Raw genomic sequence first — 17,337 nt, 5'->3', positions numbered from 1 at the left:
TTATGTGCTGCTGGTTAACAAACAAAAACACCGCCGCACCGCACCGCATTAAACCCCCACCCCAACCCCACCGTTACCTGTAATCACACACACACACTGATGCAACAGCACATCAATACCCCAACAGTCTCCTTTCTCGTCTTGTCTCTTATTTTTATGCTTCACCGTTCCTCCACCTCCTAACGCTGACAACACTGTTGAAGATCCTTCAGATGGGACGGGTCAATGCTTGGCTTTCTTCTAAAAACGTCACGGGTCAAAGACGGACGACAAGTAAGGGGGAGGACAATGAGGAAATGAGAAGCCATAAAACCAAGGGCACAGTGGGAGAAAGTGGAAGAGCCACACAGGCAGCAGGATGAAGGCATGATTATGATAAAGCAGCAGCATGTGTACACTCAGCACGCATAATTTATGACACCAAAACCACCGTGCTGCCCGTGACAGACGTGCGTAAATCCACAACATAGTTGTCGAACACAAGGACACGGCAAGGACGCCGCCTCACATGACAAGAGATCTCCGCCGTTTCATCTGATGTTCAATCAGACGGGCTGAAGCTGCTGGCACCGGGGCGACAGAACTGGTCCCAGCATGGAGTCGGTTATCACAACTGCTGCACCAGTGACATTAAACAGAAGGATAGAAACGTCCCAGGAATATTTCAACCAAATGACAGATTTTCTTTTTATAAAAAGACACAAATATTTATGAATTCTTGAGAAATTATATGTAACATGAAGATCTAAGGGTTAGGAAGACCAAACATTCTGGTGTTTTTTAGCGTTTTTTAGCGTTATCAAGTAACAAAATCAACTGCTTATTGATTATCCTCAGAAAGAATTTATACATCTTTTCAGTACACATTAATTATTCACACTTCAGGTAACCCATATGGAATAATCATTGTTTATTATTAGAACACATGATCACATTAAACCAGCAATTATTGCTGCAAATTGCAGATCAAGTAAAGAAAATCAATACGTTATTGATTGCAATTGAAAACATTTCAGTAACCATTATTGCACAGTACACAATGTAATACTCACTGATTGTATTAACAGAGCTTTGATTATTTTACCATAATCAAGTTCACACATGTATTTGGAATTATTCAAATTATTTAATTAAGAGTTTCTTTATACATTTTCTTGAATATTTGGATACATTGTTTGAGCTCATTACTTCACCCGTTCATAAGGGAATTAAATGCACATTGTCCATCCTTTCCCTTTGTTTTGTTTGCTAATCGCTATTGATGGTACAATGCTATTAATCGCTAATTCTCACATCCTTAACCAAATGCATTGAGCATGCGGGTCTTACGGAGTATGTTTGATTTATTGTCCAGGGATACTCCATTCACAGTCAAGTAGCCATGTTTCTTTACAAGTTGGAGGTTGGTTAGTTTGCAACAGGACAAGAAAAACAATAAATGATTCCTACAGCTTTCTGACCAATATTGATCAATAGTTCAAGACAAAATCTAATGCACTAGTAGAAGTGAAACATGCAGCAAAGAGATTAGTATTAGAAATAGTCACTGAAAAAAGAACTATGCAGAGGAAAATTGATCAAATGTTCAAGAGGAAGATTGCAAGTGAGGATAAGGATGTACAGGCAAAAATACTGTAAGTACAGAAAAAAAAAATAAAGTGGAAGATGAACAGTTGAGCAGTTCAAAGACCAATCCATCAGTTTTGGTGCAGAACTGAAATTCTCTTATAATCTGATTTTCCTCCTTCAAAGCCCAGAGAGGCCCCGCCCTCAGAAGAAAGCATCATTGTTGTGTCAAACTCAAACATAAACAGCTTTATCGATCCATCCGGTCCTCACAAACTCAAAACTTACCTTAAAAACACAATCCGTTTCCTTTAAGACACCCATCATCAACATCATCATCACAGACACACTGCTGCATATCTCAGCATCCATGCATTCTCCGCAGAGGAGGCAAACATAATTAAATCAGCCCATCGCTCTTCGTCTCTCCTCCTCCTCACCCTCCTATCATGCTGTCTCCATGAGTCGCTGTCCTAATTGAGCCTTCGTTAATGAAAAGTACAACGCCGCTGTGCAGACAAACGTGGATTAAATCGTAAAGAACCGGGCAGGATTTGGTGGCAGAGGCTCCCACAGGGCCACCTCGACCCGTCTAATGCAATTTCTACCACCTTTGAGCTTCAAATAAATAAATAACTCCTCTCTGCAGGAGTAGTAATTCATTTAGAGGAGTGGAAATGAAATTAGAGGCTGGAACATTTTACACTCAGATGATAGAGACACCTTCACAGGAACTTTGTCAGGTGTTTTTTAAGGGGTGGAGACTAGTCAGTCTGATGCAACAACAACACTTCACAATTCAACTAACACACAATGTAGAGCCGTTCAAAAGCAACGAAACACTGTTAATATCACACAATTTCTCTAAAAATAACACAAATTTAATTAGGTGTAAATAACAAAATATGACTATAATTCTGCTACAACAAATTCTTGATAACAAAGTCAATTGCAGTATACATTTAAATTTATTATATAAGATACTTTTCTTTTGTTTTTTTTATCCGCATTAATCATGTGGAGTATAAAAATTGTTTCAAATGTGGACCTGGTTTGTCGCAATGATCATTTGCTTTTCCTCATTTTTTGTGTGACTTTGTTTCTGTTCTGTGCGGTGAAATTTGTTTTTCTTGCATACTTTGTTTTTGTGTGTTTAGATCACAGACTGGAGGCCGTGTCGCTCAGCCACTTCGTATATTTTGTGCTTTTTCCACATATCAAATTTCGTGATATCTTTTGTGATACATTTGTGTTAGACGTGATGCACAAGTGTTTCTTTCCTTTTTCATTCGTCGATGAGTGCAGAGGTCTATCGAGGGTATCAGCTGATGGGTCTTTACGTAAATTTGGTTTTGAGCTGTTTTAAAATTTTAAAATTTTGGGTTGGTTGAAAATTATGCAGTTTATGCAAAACATTTTGCTTATGTACAATTATTGTAAACTATACTAATACTAATAATATTACCAATTACTAATACTATTATTATATACAATTGCTTAAATCTTATGAAATTGTGCAGGATATTTGAATATACAAATTTGTGGCTTTCCACAACCGTTCCACGTGTGTCTAACAGATTTTTCACACATTTACCGCCGATGTGTATCTCCTGTATTGTATACATGGCTCACATTTTGTAATTGACGCGCGTTTTACTAATGAATTGCTTATAAACAATAATCAAACACAGTTCATCTTCTACGTTGATTTATGTGTTCTTTGTGTGGTTTATTCGTACTTCTTCTGTGGTTTTAACATGGTTCATTCATGATACATCTCTGGAAATGTCATGTAAAGACCTTTTCGTTTGTCTTTGCAATGTGCACATAATGTATGTAGTGAACAACCCTGGGAGTATTTCAGGCAGTCAACTCGAGCAGTGCGTTTAGCTGGTTACTCCTCCCTGCGGGCGGTTCAGTCTAAACAACTCACTTGTTCAGCGTCCTACTTAAGTCCACGGGCGGTCAAATTCTCTTCTTCCATTTCTGCGAGTTCTGCGTTCGTCACCGGTTCTCCATGCCCGCTGTTCTCCTCGATTTTTCAGCTTCATGTGTATTCCCCCCATTCTTTTTCTGACTCGTTGGTCTCCCTTCTTCTGATGTGGGGGTGTCTGTCTTCCCCGCGTCTGCCCTTCCTTTTTCGGCTGTTCAGCAGGAAGTGTCGCGGCTCCTGGCTTGTCTTTCGGCGCAGCAGCTGTCGCGTCTCCGGCATGCATCTGCGGGGTGAGCGTCCTTGCAGTGTTCGGGTTGTCAGTGGCTCCCAATCGGGAGATTGCAAAACACAATGACCTATAGAGTCAAAGAAAATTCTAGTAATGGCAATAGTGATTATAATTTTGGTAATAAAAGAAACAATTAGTTGAACAGCAACAATATTGTTGTTTGTAATCAACTTTTTTCTGGATTTCACCAAACAGTCATGCATTTCTGTGATGAACTTATTTTGCTATTTCTTGCAGAAAACGTTATTTAGGATGCGAGCTGACACGTTGCCGCCCCTTTTCTCACCAACAACAGTTGATGCCACGAATGCTGGCAGCTACCTCCACAGTGGTGGAGCAAACAGAAGCATGTCAGCTGCATCCGTAACCGTTGGCTCGATTGGTTTTCCGACATCAAGTTTTTCATTCATCCACCGCTCGAACGCCTCCTCGCCTGCGTTTGTGCGCGGCCTCTGAGGTTTGGTGTCATGGCGGCGTGTCTCAGCTTTCAGTTCTGTTTTCATAACTTCACTTGGACCAGCGTTTTTTCCCTGAAGATTGATGAGTCTCTCTGAGGCGTCGGAAAGACAAACACGTCAGAAAACAACAGGCGAGAGGAAACAATTAGCGCCACGCTGATCTGTCCTCCCATCATCCATCCTTCTCCTCGTCAAGTCTCAGTTTTTACTTTCACCAGCACTAAAGTTCTGGTTGACAGAGGAGAGGCAGGTGATGCTCAAGAGGAGGAAGAAAGAGACAAAATCCATGAGTGATAAATGACACTGAGGATAATGAGGACGAAAGATGGATGATGGTGTCCAACACCACGCCCTCGTCTCCAACCCCCTCATGAGTCAAACTCCCCCTCGCAGCACCATCAGCTCTGACGGCGTGGAGTTTGACCAGAACACTCCAGTAATTTACAGTTTCCCCAACGAGCAGGTCAGCCATGCAACCTCCAGCTGATGGAGCACTGAGGCGCACAGATGATCTCAATTGAGTTCTGGGAAACATCAGAGACCTCCTCTGTTGGAATAACTGCAGGTTCCTGCAGGAAAAATGTAGGCATGATAACTAGGGTTGTCCCAATCAGGTTTTTTGGCGTCAATCTGATTCCAAGTCACTGGATTTTGAGTATCCGCCGATACCAAATCCCAATCCAAAACTTTCCAACCCAACTTTATCAAACCATCCATGTTTTCCCTATATTTTTTTAAATTAACCTTCTTTTAGGGTTTAACACTTAAACAAAGAATTTCTGTGAAGAAGCTTGAACAATCAGGCAAAAATAGTGAAACCATCAACTTCCATTAACTAGTAAAATTTATGGTGAACTACTGCCACTCTGCAGAAACTGTCCTACAAAACGTAAGTCTTTAATGAAATTCTTCTGAGGCAACGAAAATCAGCTCTGCACTGATTTGCAACACTTCACAAAAATAAAGTGTTTACACAATCAAATCGATAAAACCAGCTAGCAAAAAATGTTGCATATTGGCGCAAAGCTGTTTTTTTCTGCGTCAGAATCAGCAAATTTATGATAACGATCAAAGAGTTACAGTAGTTGGTAGGTCGGGTAATTGTTGCCGATGACATTTCCAGTGTAGAAGGGTCAAACTTTAAGACCTTAAGTGTACATTGTGTACAAGTGTACAAGTGTACATTTTATTTTATTTTTGGAGAAGTTTTATTGAATTCAGGATGTTTAATAAGAAAAAAAAAAGAACAGGAAACACAACCTGAGGAGGGACGTCTGCTTTAGTCAGTGTAGTCTATAAAAATGACAGAGCAGCTGGATGGCTCAGTTGATTGCATGTAGGACTGGCACATGGGTTGATTCCCAGGGGCCCAATTCTAGGTTACCCTGTGCCTGTCCCCAGCCTGGATAAAATACAGGGTTGTGTCAGGAAAGACATCCAGCGTAAAAATCTCTGCCAAACCACCTTTGTGAATTAGTAAAAGCTAATCTGCTGTGGCAACCCCTGAATGGATATGAATGGAACAACTAATAAAAAAGTAGAAAGAAGAAAAAAAAACAACCTGAAGTCAGTTTGCAGTTTCTCAATTGACCACTAGGGGAGGGCTTCAAATCCCCATTGACTCCCATGTACAAAAAACAAAAACAAATACATTCATGTAAAGCTTGGTGTAATTTCTTTTAATAGTAACTAGTTTTTTGAGTATTTACGGCAACTGTGACTACTTTATTTATTTATTTTTACTGTAAATTGTTTTGACGAATCGCCCAGTTTTAGAATGCTGTTGAGGTGGGCGGAGCAAAGTTCAGATAATGTGTCCATCCCATTTTAGGCCCTATCACTATCTTGTAGATGACGTGAAAGATTATATGTATTTGGAACTATTTTTTGGGGTCAGGGAAAGTAAGTCCACAACAGAACTTCTATGAACTGCAATGAACTAAAATCCCCTTTTCCTGTTGTTTTTCAGTGAGAATCATTAAATGCAACCCAGACAGATGAATCTCCGTCTAAAGCCACAGATTCTCTTTGTTTAGGAGATCACATACTGGAGTTGCAGGTGAGCCCAGCTGCCAGCATTTAATTGCAGTTATCTTTTTCAGATGATGTGCCGGTGTTGGTCCTGGCTGCTCCCTGCTTTTTTGCCATCTGCCTCATGTTTGCTGAGCACCAGCTTTTTGACCCGCTTCCCTCCAAACGGGGACATTTGCAAAGATGAGGGAGGCATCTGAGGCTGGCGCTGGAGAGGACCGCGTGAATCACTCATGGAACCCCACGAGAGTCCCAGACACGGACCCCTCCCCCCAAATGCTTTTCTGCAGCTTGTGCTGCCGACGGTCATGTCGGTGCCACGTCACTCCTCAAAGCGAAAGATCGATTGAGTGTCTATTTGAGGGTTAGGAATGAGCCCGTTACGTGGAAACAGAGCTCGTTCCACATTCATCTGATAGACAGTGAATCATGGCACTGCTGTTGGAACCGGCGGGGGCACATCTGCTCCTTAGCAAGCACTCAAAGGAAGAGCAAAGCGCCAAATGTCAGTACATTTCCTGTCAATGTGAGACCTTCATCAGTCCATCTTCCTCATCAACACCATTTTACACTTCTGTCAGAGAGTGTTTCCCTGTTTCCTCCAGCTGCTGATGAAAATGAACAAAAGATGTCTGGTTGGAAGCCTTAATAAAATCAGTAACATGAAGCTGAATCTGGTGTGGATTCTAAACAAACATGGGTAACCAATGTCTGTGACCAATGGCCCTGCAGAAAAATGGAGAAATCCAAAATTAAAAACACACATACATTTTCATTTTTTTGGGAAATGTTTGCACAGAAAAGAAACACTCTATCACTGTTCTATGCCATTGTTACATACTGAATGCCCATAAGGTGGCTTAGAACACAAAGACTCTAGGCCTGTCAGATGGTTCAATCCCGCCCAGTCACGAAGAGTAAAAACTATAAGGATGTTTAAAAAAGAAAGCACATTTCTAGTACATTCCTGCGGCGAGTTAGGAGTTTTTAAAGAAATAACCAAAATGCGCAATTCTGCTACTAAGGGGAGCAAAGGAAAAGAAAACTGGTGAAACAGCATAGCTCTGCACGTGTCAAAAGCGAAACCTAACAGCTCTGTGTTTGAATTAGATGTATTTTGGTTCCTCGTGAGCCTCACCGCTGTTACGTTACTATATGATGATCAGTAGTGACACCCTAATGACCAAAATGTCAAAAAGACAGAAAAAAAGTTTTGATTTATCTGCGCTTTTCCAGACGCTCAAAGTGCTTCCATTGTGTCCATTATTCATTCACTCTTCATTCATACTTGGTGATTGTAGAGGCATGGCTCCCAGTTCACGCCTACGGTCCGTCTGACCATCACCTGGATCATTTATGCACATTCATGCTGGTAGGCAGTAGCGTTAGGGGTCTTGCCCAAAGGCCCTCACTGGGTGTTGTTAACTGCTCACCACTCAGTTGTTTGCTTGTTCATTTGAATTGAACCCTGGTTTCCTGCATGTCAGTCCTTCACCTTACCAACCCAGCTACCCAGCTACCAAAAGGAGGCGCTGCAGAAGTGTTGTACCCCAAACAGCAGTCGACTTTTGCCAACATAAGTCTGTCCAGCATTACGATTGCAGATACATCTCTGAGTAGACTTGGGCGCCAAATGAAAGAATCCAGTCATTTATTGTACTTTCGGTCGCTGTTGATGAAAGCACCAAAATCACAGATAAATACAACTGTGCATATTTATTAGAAGTGTTGAAGAGACCGTCACAGTGGAGTTTCTTGAGTTGATGGACACAACAACAGCTGATAGTCAGCTCTCTAGTTACTGCGCTGGATGATGTTGGAGTGAACTGGTCACGTAACGTCAGTCTGGTCACTGATGGCGCCCCATCAAAGGTCAGGAAGAGAGCAGGTGTTGCCACAAAATTCAGGAAGAAACCAGGAAAAGACTTTTGTACATTTCATTGTGTTTTGCATACTTGAATGACAGTAAATGTTTTGCTGCACATGATTTGAATCCTGATATTGATGGCTGGGTGAAATTTCAGGTTGAGAACGGGAGGTCAACAAATGTTTGCAAGTTTAATTTAGTTGAATTTTTCATTGATTTTTACATTTACATTTTAGGCAGGTGTTTCATTTTTTTTACGTAGCCCCTCTTGAGTTTATTATTGGGATTGCTTCAATGTCAGATGGAAAATATTCAGTCTGTAGTAACCCTTGTGCTATCTTAGATGACCCCACCCTTACATTGATGCGTTCTCTAAGGTTAATGAATGTGTAATAATAAGTGATTAAGCTACCAAAAAACAAACAAAGCTCTCTTTTGCTTTTGTTTTACTGGTCCGGCCCACTTGGGATCATACGGGTTGAATGTGGCCCAGAGCCAGAATGAGTTTGACACCCCTGCTCTAGGACATCTCTGTTATCCACAGAACGTTTAGACAAATATTCTGTGGACTGTTGAGACAGCAGAGGAACTTTTTGGAAGGTTTTTATCTCATTTGAACTTCAACTAGCATTAAGTTTCAGAGTAAGGTTCAAACATGGTGGTGGGAGGGTGATGGTTTTGGAGCAGGAGCTCTATCTCTTAAAGGTTGTTTTTTTTTGTCAAAGTTCGAAAACCAAATCTGACTTTGATTTGGTTTCATGACCTTAAACAGATGTCCAAAGAGAAAATATGAAATGTGTTTAAATTCCAGCTGTTCTCAGAAGAATGACTAATATAGTGGAACTAAATTCATCTACAGACTAGAGACACTAACTGACAGGGATCTAATTGAGGCTGTGTGTCTTCAGCAGAAACACCTTCCCTGAGGATGAAGGGGCCGTCCTCCAAAGAGGTCAACACAGACAGATTATCAATAACTCATGAATGGGTTTCATCCCTGATGCGATGCAGCCGGCTGACTGCGGAGCACGTCGGCTGAAGATCCAACGTGGCCTAAATACACGGGTTTTTTTTAGCTCAAATGTCATTTTAATCTCCACTTCTAATCGGGTTTTACTTACAGTTGAAGTGAGGACGGAGGAAAAGGTTCTCTCCCTCTGGTCATGTTGCTTACTGAAGAGGGGATTGATTCGCATAAAAACCAAACTGTGTTCAGAGATTACATGTCACATAAAGTCTTTTCAGTAATCTTCTGATTTCTCCTACAGTGGGTCTCTCCTGCTAAACACTCTCACCGCGGCTCTGTCCAGGAATGTTTTTGATTTCCCGCATCATGTGATGAAGCATTATCCGTTCGAAAGGATTACGCTCCCTCCGTCATTCCCTCTCCAGTGTCAGCACTTACGGCTCATGGCGTCCCCCAAACATTCGGCTCATGTGGGTAATAAAGAGTCCTCGGCCCACATCTGTGAGAATTCACGGTTAACCAGCCATAAAGGTGAGCTAAGGATCAACCTCTGTGTCAGGAGGACCTAGATGTCTCATGAACCAGCAGGAGCGGGCTGAAAAATAAACTTTAATACCCTTTTGGATACACAAAAAGGAGAAGAAGGAACTCGTAAGGGAAATCCTAAACACACCGAGCTCCCAGCAGAGGAATGAAGCCAATGAAGCTCAGGTGTGGAGTCATTTAGACAGATCCCACAGGTGGGGCTCATAAAACTGGAGTCATAATTGACTAAATAAGCACAGAAAAACATGAGAAGCTCAGATAGTTGGGCGGGAAGATAAAACAGAATTAATTTTTTATTTCATGTTTGTGGAAAAGGGCCAAAGAAAGTGAAAACTGCAACCGCTGGCCCACCCTCACCACCTCATTTCTGAACATTAGATGGACATTATAACAGCAGGTATAAAACAGCATCACATCTTTCTTTTTAGTGCTGATTAATATTAGTACAAATATTTGTGTTTTTCTGTTCATAAAAGTCCAATTTTGAATTGCTTCTAGCAACCAAACCAGCCACGCCTTCTCAGGTGGTTTTCTGACATTTTAGCTCTGGGATAGTTTTCAGCATGACATTTCAATTTTGATTGAAAAATTAATGTACATGTATTTTCAAACATAACATTTTGGGGTTTTGATTTCAAAACTGCTTTTGTTCCAATCTTAGTGCTAATTGCACCAATGGGTTGATGTTCCTCAGGAGAAAACACAAACTTAGAGAAATGTTTCGTTCAAGTGAAATTGTAATGATCGGAAAAATGCTTGTCCGACGCGGAAAACATGCACTAACGCAAAAAAACAACAGCAAATCTGCCAACATCACATGAAGGCAAAATAACTCTGCATCCAAGCAAGGGTCAATCTATTTGTTGTGCACTATCTGTGGAGGAGACACCAGAATGACAAGGAAAATAAAACATTAATTAAGATTATCAATGTAATTTCTTACAGTTAGAGGAGCCGGATTAAATAGTTAAACATAGTTTGCCTGCCCCTGCTCTACGTCCCGCTGTTACTCTTTGGGTATGTCTGAATTCCCACCCTAACCCCTATATAGTGCACTATGTAGTGGGTTTGCCATTTTGTAGTGCTGTCTTAATCTGGAATTCCAAAATTGAGTGCCCTGGAAATTTCCCAGAAGTCTGCGAAAAACCAGTGTGCATCGATGCTCACTAGATCGACGAATGTAGACCACAATGCATTGCGTCGCAAATTCTTTTAATTTTTTAATGTTTTTTAAAATAATGTATCTTTTAAATAAACCATCAATGTTTTTATCTTCAGAAGACAGTGGACTAATAAATAATCGTTGCAAAACGCTAATTTTAATTAGATTTTAATTTTGTGAAATCGATGACGTCACATCCCCCATTGAAAAAAAATAGTGAGCATGGTGATCGAATTGCCTTTCAAATTCACGGCACTACATAGTGCTCGAGTGTTTGATGGTAGCTTTGTAACTCTAAACTGAAACTTAACTCAGCAAAATCAAAGATAGGAAAAAAGTGAGATGACACACAACGCATGCGAAAACTTTTTTGGCTGTGGCAGTTATATCACGTCACAGTGATCAGCAAAATCAAAGATAGGAAAAAAACGAGATTTGACACATAGCATGCAAAAACATGTGTTTTGAAAACGCAAAAATAGCTTTTGAATGATAAAAAAGTTTTTGAAAGCAAAAAAAAATTAGAAAGCAAAAGACAGGAGGATGTTGGCTAAGCTAACATCCATTATGGATAACCCCTCCCACCCCCGTAGAGGCGCTGACCAGATTGGTACACCCACAGTGCAAGGAAGAGCGCTACTGCAGGTCATTCCTCCCCACAGCCATCATACAATACAACACAGTACTACAGGGACACACTATGTACCTACACGGTGTATTTTATTTGTTGTTGCTGTTGTTTTTTCAGTCATTTTTGTTCTTACAACGGTTGTTTGCTGTGTATTTTTATTTTAATTTATAACTTAATTTACTTTGTCATGTAAGTTACAGATGTTCTTCTGTTCTTTTATAATGTCATACTGTTCTGAATATCACTTTGCTTGAATGTCACTTTTGCCGCTGCAGACCAAATAATATCCCCATCGTGGGATAAATAAAGTCTTAACCATCTATCTAAATAAAGTCTTATCTAAAAGGAGGTGAGTCAAGGATCCCAAATCTCTGTTATTTGCAAAACAGACATCCTTGTTGATGTGATTTCCCTTTTATGGAGGCCCCTCCCATCTTCTGTCTCCTGCCCTGACTGCTGACAGTCATGCTGGGATTTCATCAAACCTGATGAGACCAGATCATTTAAATTCACCTCTAATGTTAAACATCCACATTGTAATATATTTTTAAATCCGGACCGCCAAAGGTTTATCAATGAATTGTCATATTTTATTTCCTTTTTGAACAGATTTCATCACCACTGTCCTCCTCATCCTCCGTCTGGTTTCTTCATATCTATAGATCTCATTGTCTCCCCTACCGGGAATCATTCTTGCTCAGTTTTCCCATCAGGCAGACACTCCCTCTGCTTGGAAGCAGCTACTGTTGATTGATATTAAGGTCAATTTATCACGTGCAGATATACGACAATGTCCTGAAATTCATCAAGAGATGTTGTGCGTATTTTCTTTCCCCTTGAACTTTTTGTTTGGTTAAAAGCTCATACTGAAAGCCCAGAGGAAGGTGGAGGTGCAGAGTAACCCACATCTGCAGGTGGTGTAGGAACATCTCAGGTGGGACTGCGTTCAGAGAAAACGAGCAGAAAAAGAACTGAAAGCACTGACATTCATTCTCAACTTTCCTTGCTCTATTTGACTTCAAACTCAGCTCGCTCCAGTAACATCAATGTTTTTCTCTGTGCACAAAAAAAGAGTGGTGTGTGTTGTTGGGGGGGCACAGATCCTCAAATCTTCCACCAAACGCCAACTCTTCAGCCGACGGTGATGGCACCAGACCGTGACATTTAAAAACTTCCTGAATGTTTGATACCAGTTATCGTGGATCCATAAGGCCAGAGGCGGTCGAGTTCTTCTTCCTTGGCTTTGTTTCCTGTTTCCACTTTGCCATCAAAGGGGTGGACCCGCGCTGGCGGATTCGCTGCCAAATTCCTGCGCTGCACCATTCCAGCTTTGAGTTTGGCCGTCACCTGTGGCTGACTCTCCTCTGGCTCAGATGCTGTGGTCTTCTGTCACGGTGAAGGACAACAGAGACAGAAAGAATCTGTGTAAAATGGCGGAGCGAGCCAAACTATGAACAGATTGTATCCTTAAATAATATCAACCAAGAAGGGACTAATATCATTATCCCAGTTTTCTGAAACAGATTACTTCAAACTGGAGTGTAAACCTTCAGGCCTTAGTATTTTGGAGTTAAACAGGACTCTTCAAAAAGGCAGCTTTCAAATCGTATTTAAAAAAACTTTATCAGTGAAGAAGTAGCTCTATAGTAACTGTTTAAGTTTTTTTCATGACTGAATATGATGGGCAGATCATCTCTGCTGAGAAGAGTGAAGTTTTTTGTAACCCTTGTGCTATCTAGATGACCCCACCCTTACATTGACGTGTTCTCCCTACCATGACAAAGGTGGATAAAGGTGGAAAGATTTCATGTAATCCATGGACACCAGTGAAGATCACAGATCATTTGAAGAAAAAAGGTTCAGAGCACTGTCTAGTGGGTCTAGATGACCCAACTCCCAATGTTAAAGTGCCTAGGATAGCACAAGGGTTAAGTACAGGGACAACTTCTCAAGTTCTTATATGACTCCTTAGCCATTCCATATTGTGGTCTGCTGGTGTAGCAGCATCTCCAAAGCAGATAGACGGAGACGGGAGAAGCTGGTCTGAAAAGCCAGCTCCATCTCGTGATTCAAAACAGGATGCGGGAGAAAGGAGGATAGCAGCCAACCTATCACCTTTGATAGAGAGCATCGCCCACCAACTGTGTTACTCAGTGTCATCACTAAGCAGCTACTCCAGTGACATCCTGTAGCAGCGACACTGGAGGTCGTCTCTTACTGCTGCTGTCCAAACAAACCTTTAGAGAACATCATCATCAGCAACATTTACCTAAAGCTGACTCCAACATGAGCAATCTGTCTTTAAAGGTACAAATGACCTAATAACATCTCCGTGTATGATTGTGTAGACATGTGAGTCTTTACACTTCATTTCAAGAGATAAATATTGTGTGCTTTTGCTTTTACTGTAATGCTGCAAAGCAGACATTTCCCCATTTGGTACGAATACAGAAGGTATCTATTCTTATTCTTTTCGGTGAAACTTTGGTATGAATTGTGATTGGATAAGAAACTGTCAAACTTTGAACATTAACGTGCTAACTGAGGCCTGTAGAGTCAATAACACAGATATATGAGAAGCTGTCCTCTTATACCTGTCACTATCGACCTAAAAGCTATGTCACATTTACACGTCTATTTTATGCATTTTCCACATATGAAATTTGGATCTTTTGTGATACATGCATGGTATACGCATGTATAACTTTTAATTGCATATACGGTGTACATATCCTGTTAAAATAACGGAATTGATGCACGAATCACTAATGAATTGCATATAAACAGCGCAATAATCGCGTATGATTCATGTTCTACGTCGATTTACGTATTGTTTGCGTAGTTTATTTGCACTTCTTACAAGGTTTTAATGTGGTTCATTTGTGATACATCTGTGAAAATTTCACATAAGGACCACAACCTTTCAAACTTTTTCCACGTATTTTTAACAAATGACCAATTTTCATCAGCGCAATATACTCAAAATGTACGTAGAGGCTGTGTGACACGGCCTTAATCACATTGACAGATGTCTCATGGTTGCTCCATGCATGGACACCTTCTCCTTGCTGCTTTGCATTGCTTTGCATTTGCAGCCTGTTGCTACCACACACAACAACCTTTGTCAACAGCCATAAGGAGAGGCTTGTATCGGTCTGTGATCATGTCTCATGGCCAGCTGGCTTCTGGGAATCCTTTCCTGTGCCATTATTAGAGAAGAAACCCAGACGTTGGGTCTGGACACGCAGCCTCGTCGTCTGAAAGCCATTAGGGTTTTAAGATGAGGCCATAAAACCAACAGATAACTCGATGTCTCCTCCCCCTCTCCGCTTTGTCCTTTGGTCTATCAGTTGGTTGCTCCATTTGGTCCAAATAGTATCACCAGAGGCCTTCATGAGGACTGTCATCAGGAAGTTTTGGAATCAACTCCCTCCCATCGTACCAAAAGTGGTTTTGGAGACCTTTCTTGGTGAGAGTTTGGAGACAAAAACTTTCTCAAGGACATGTTTTCATGAGTTTTCTTCACCCATTCTGCAGAAATGCTATGAAATAAACAAATTTCTGACTTCCATCACCAGGGAGAAGGCCTCAGGACGCCGAGATTCATTTTTCTACTTCTAATTTATTTGACACTTTCGTCTAATCTGTTGAGGATTTTACAGAGCGCTCGTGTCAGGTTTTAATCCACCGTGAACCTACAAAAAATATGTAATCAGTTCTAAGAAGATGTTTATTCAGCTGTTTTGCTGCGTTGGATAAATGGAATCACAGAGGTGACAGATAAACACGCTGGCTCAAAGAAGCATTGCGAGAGATTAAATTAGATCGTTGTGATTTTATATCATTCTTCAGATCAAAAAGATGAAAAGTAATTAAACCACGAACGACGAAATCTTAATGTGTTTCTCTGGTGAATACCAGTGTTATTACTGTGTGTGGATATTTGTAGCCATCCCATTTAAAAGAAAATAGCTTACATCACCTTCATGTCCTGGCAAGCTTTAGATTTACAATCCATACATTGTTGTTTTTATTGCACAGGACACTGGTAAACCTTGTAAATATAGTCATGTACAAAACACTTGGATGGATGGATGGATGGATGGATGGATGGGTGGGTGGGTCGGTGGATGGATTGATGGATGGATTGATGGACAGATGGATGGACGGGTCGGTGGATGGACAGATATGCAGAATGGATGTGTGAAAAGATGGATGGATGGACAGATGGACGGACCGATGGATCAGCTGATGTACAGAACCAGAAAGGATCCAACTGAAAGCCTCATGGCAGCAAACATAACTACCAATACACAACTTCAACTACAAGTTGTCACCTCCTGCCTTGAAGGCAACCACTGAAACAGTTTCTTGGCAGCAGATCAGTGCTGGATTTGGCAGTTTAGGGTTCCAAGTTGGGAAAAGCCACAAACCATCTCCAGCTGTTGTTTCTTACCAGTTTTCTGTTTTAACCTGTTAAGAATTACAGGTATTGTGAATACGCTTAACGTGGCTAATGTTTCTAGTTGAACTAATGTGTAGCTTTTCACGAAATAGTTCTGGAGTTACTGTGAAAGCAGCTCATGAAGCCTGACAGACTCATCTCCATTCATCTTGGTTTTTGGTGTTAATGATCTGCTTCAAATTAGTTTTGTATGTCTGAAACTTTTTCTTCCTGATATCTTGTTTTTGTCCATTTTTGAACATGTTTTTGGAATTGGCCTCCAACTTTTCCTGTGGAGGTATGGAAGTGTTCAGGAAAGGAGGCACTAGAGTTTCTGACTGAGCTGTTCAACCAGATCCTGGAAAGTGAAATGATGCTAACCCGCCATCAATCAGACCTCATTTAATCAGTTGCTTCCCTTCCTTGTTTGGTCTAATGAAGCTGTGTCCGCCAGAAGCAACAGGAATGGAGTTTTGGGGAGGGGGGGGGGGCAGTGCAGTGCAGTAGCCCTCATCAACTGCCCAATTACAGCAGTAATTAGCAATGATGTTCTGCTGCAGATGAGCTCCTCAATGAGCCAGGTGTCCCAGAGGCGGGATGGGAGCCTTTCTCCCTTCGAACATCGTCCACCTGCCCGCTATTTAAACGTTTTTGTGACTTTTAGATACACTCGAAAAAACACTTGAAGTGTTTCTCTCACTCTGATAAATAAATTAATAAAAAAAACATCTTCCTGTCAGTAGAAACTGTGCCCACTAAGTAATATAGACTTTATGATCCTTTTACATTGTTTCGATTACGATTACTGTTTACACAATTAACGTAGGTCCAGCAGATTCTGAAGTGGAGAAAAGCAGCGTGTGCTGATAAGCAACACTTTACATTAGTCCAAAGTACTTTAGCAAGTACGTAAGTGCAAAGCTGATATGAAAAGCCACTTTTACCGTGTCAGAATCAACTAATTCTTGTTGATCGCATAAACGGAAGGAGAGTTATGTCAAAGAGCGTGTGCTCAGGATCAGAAAAGTGATCACTGTACCTCAAAAATAGAAATCTGAAGAGAGGAGAATCTTTGTTAGTTAAAATCTTTCACAATATGATATTTTTGAGATGTAAATTCATCAAATTGAGTGACCAGAGTAACATTCAGAATTCCACTCAATAAGATGCATTTCCATTATACTGCTGACCCGGCACTGCTTGCTTTGGTTAAAGGCATTTCTGCTATATCTGTGTTTCGGTCTGACTCTGTGAAGATTGTGCACTTAAGTTTAGTTTTTTTGTTTGTTTTGGTCATGCTTGGCTTTGAGTTTTCTCCATGGCAGTCACACCAGATTTAGTTTGATTATCCTCAGCTGCCTTCACTTCAGTTAATGGCCCTCAGTGTATTTAAGTGTCTGGTTTGCAGTTCTTCATTGTCAGGTCACCTGCTTTGTGTTCAAG

General features: G+C 40.9%; 1 long non-coding RNA gene across 1 annotated transcript in view; it reads left to right on the top strand.

Annotated features, from left to right (window-relative positions):
• LOC144995221 (uncharacterized) overlaps nt 1–6,476 on the top strand; it is a 56,934-nt gene extending 50,458 nt beyond the window's left edge. Inside the window, exon 3 of the long non-coding RNA XR_013658845.1 lies at nt 6,349–6,476. This is a non-coding gene — a long non-coding RNA (uncharacterized LOC144995221). The remainder of the gene's footprint in view (nt 1–6,348) is intronic.
• The last annotated feature ends 10,861 nt before the right edge of the window (nt 6,477–17,337 follow it).

The sequence above is a fragment of the Oryzias latipes genome, chromosome 11 (assembly GCF_053564925.1).
Source record: "Oryzias latipes strain Hd-rR chromosome 11, Olatipes_Hd-rR_3.1".
Lineage (NCBI taxonomy): Eukaryota > Metazoa > Chordata > Actinopteri > Beloniformes > Adrianichthyidae > Oryzias > Oryzias latipes.
The sequence above is the reverse complement of the archived record's forward strand: the minus strand, read 5'-3'. Positions and strand labels throughout refer to the sequence as shown.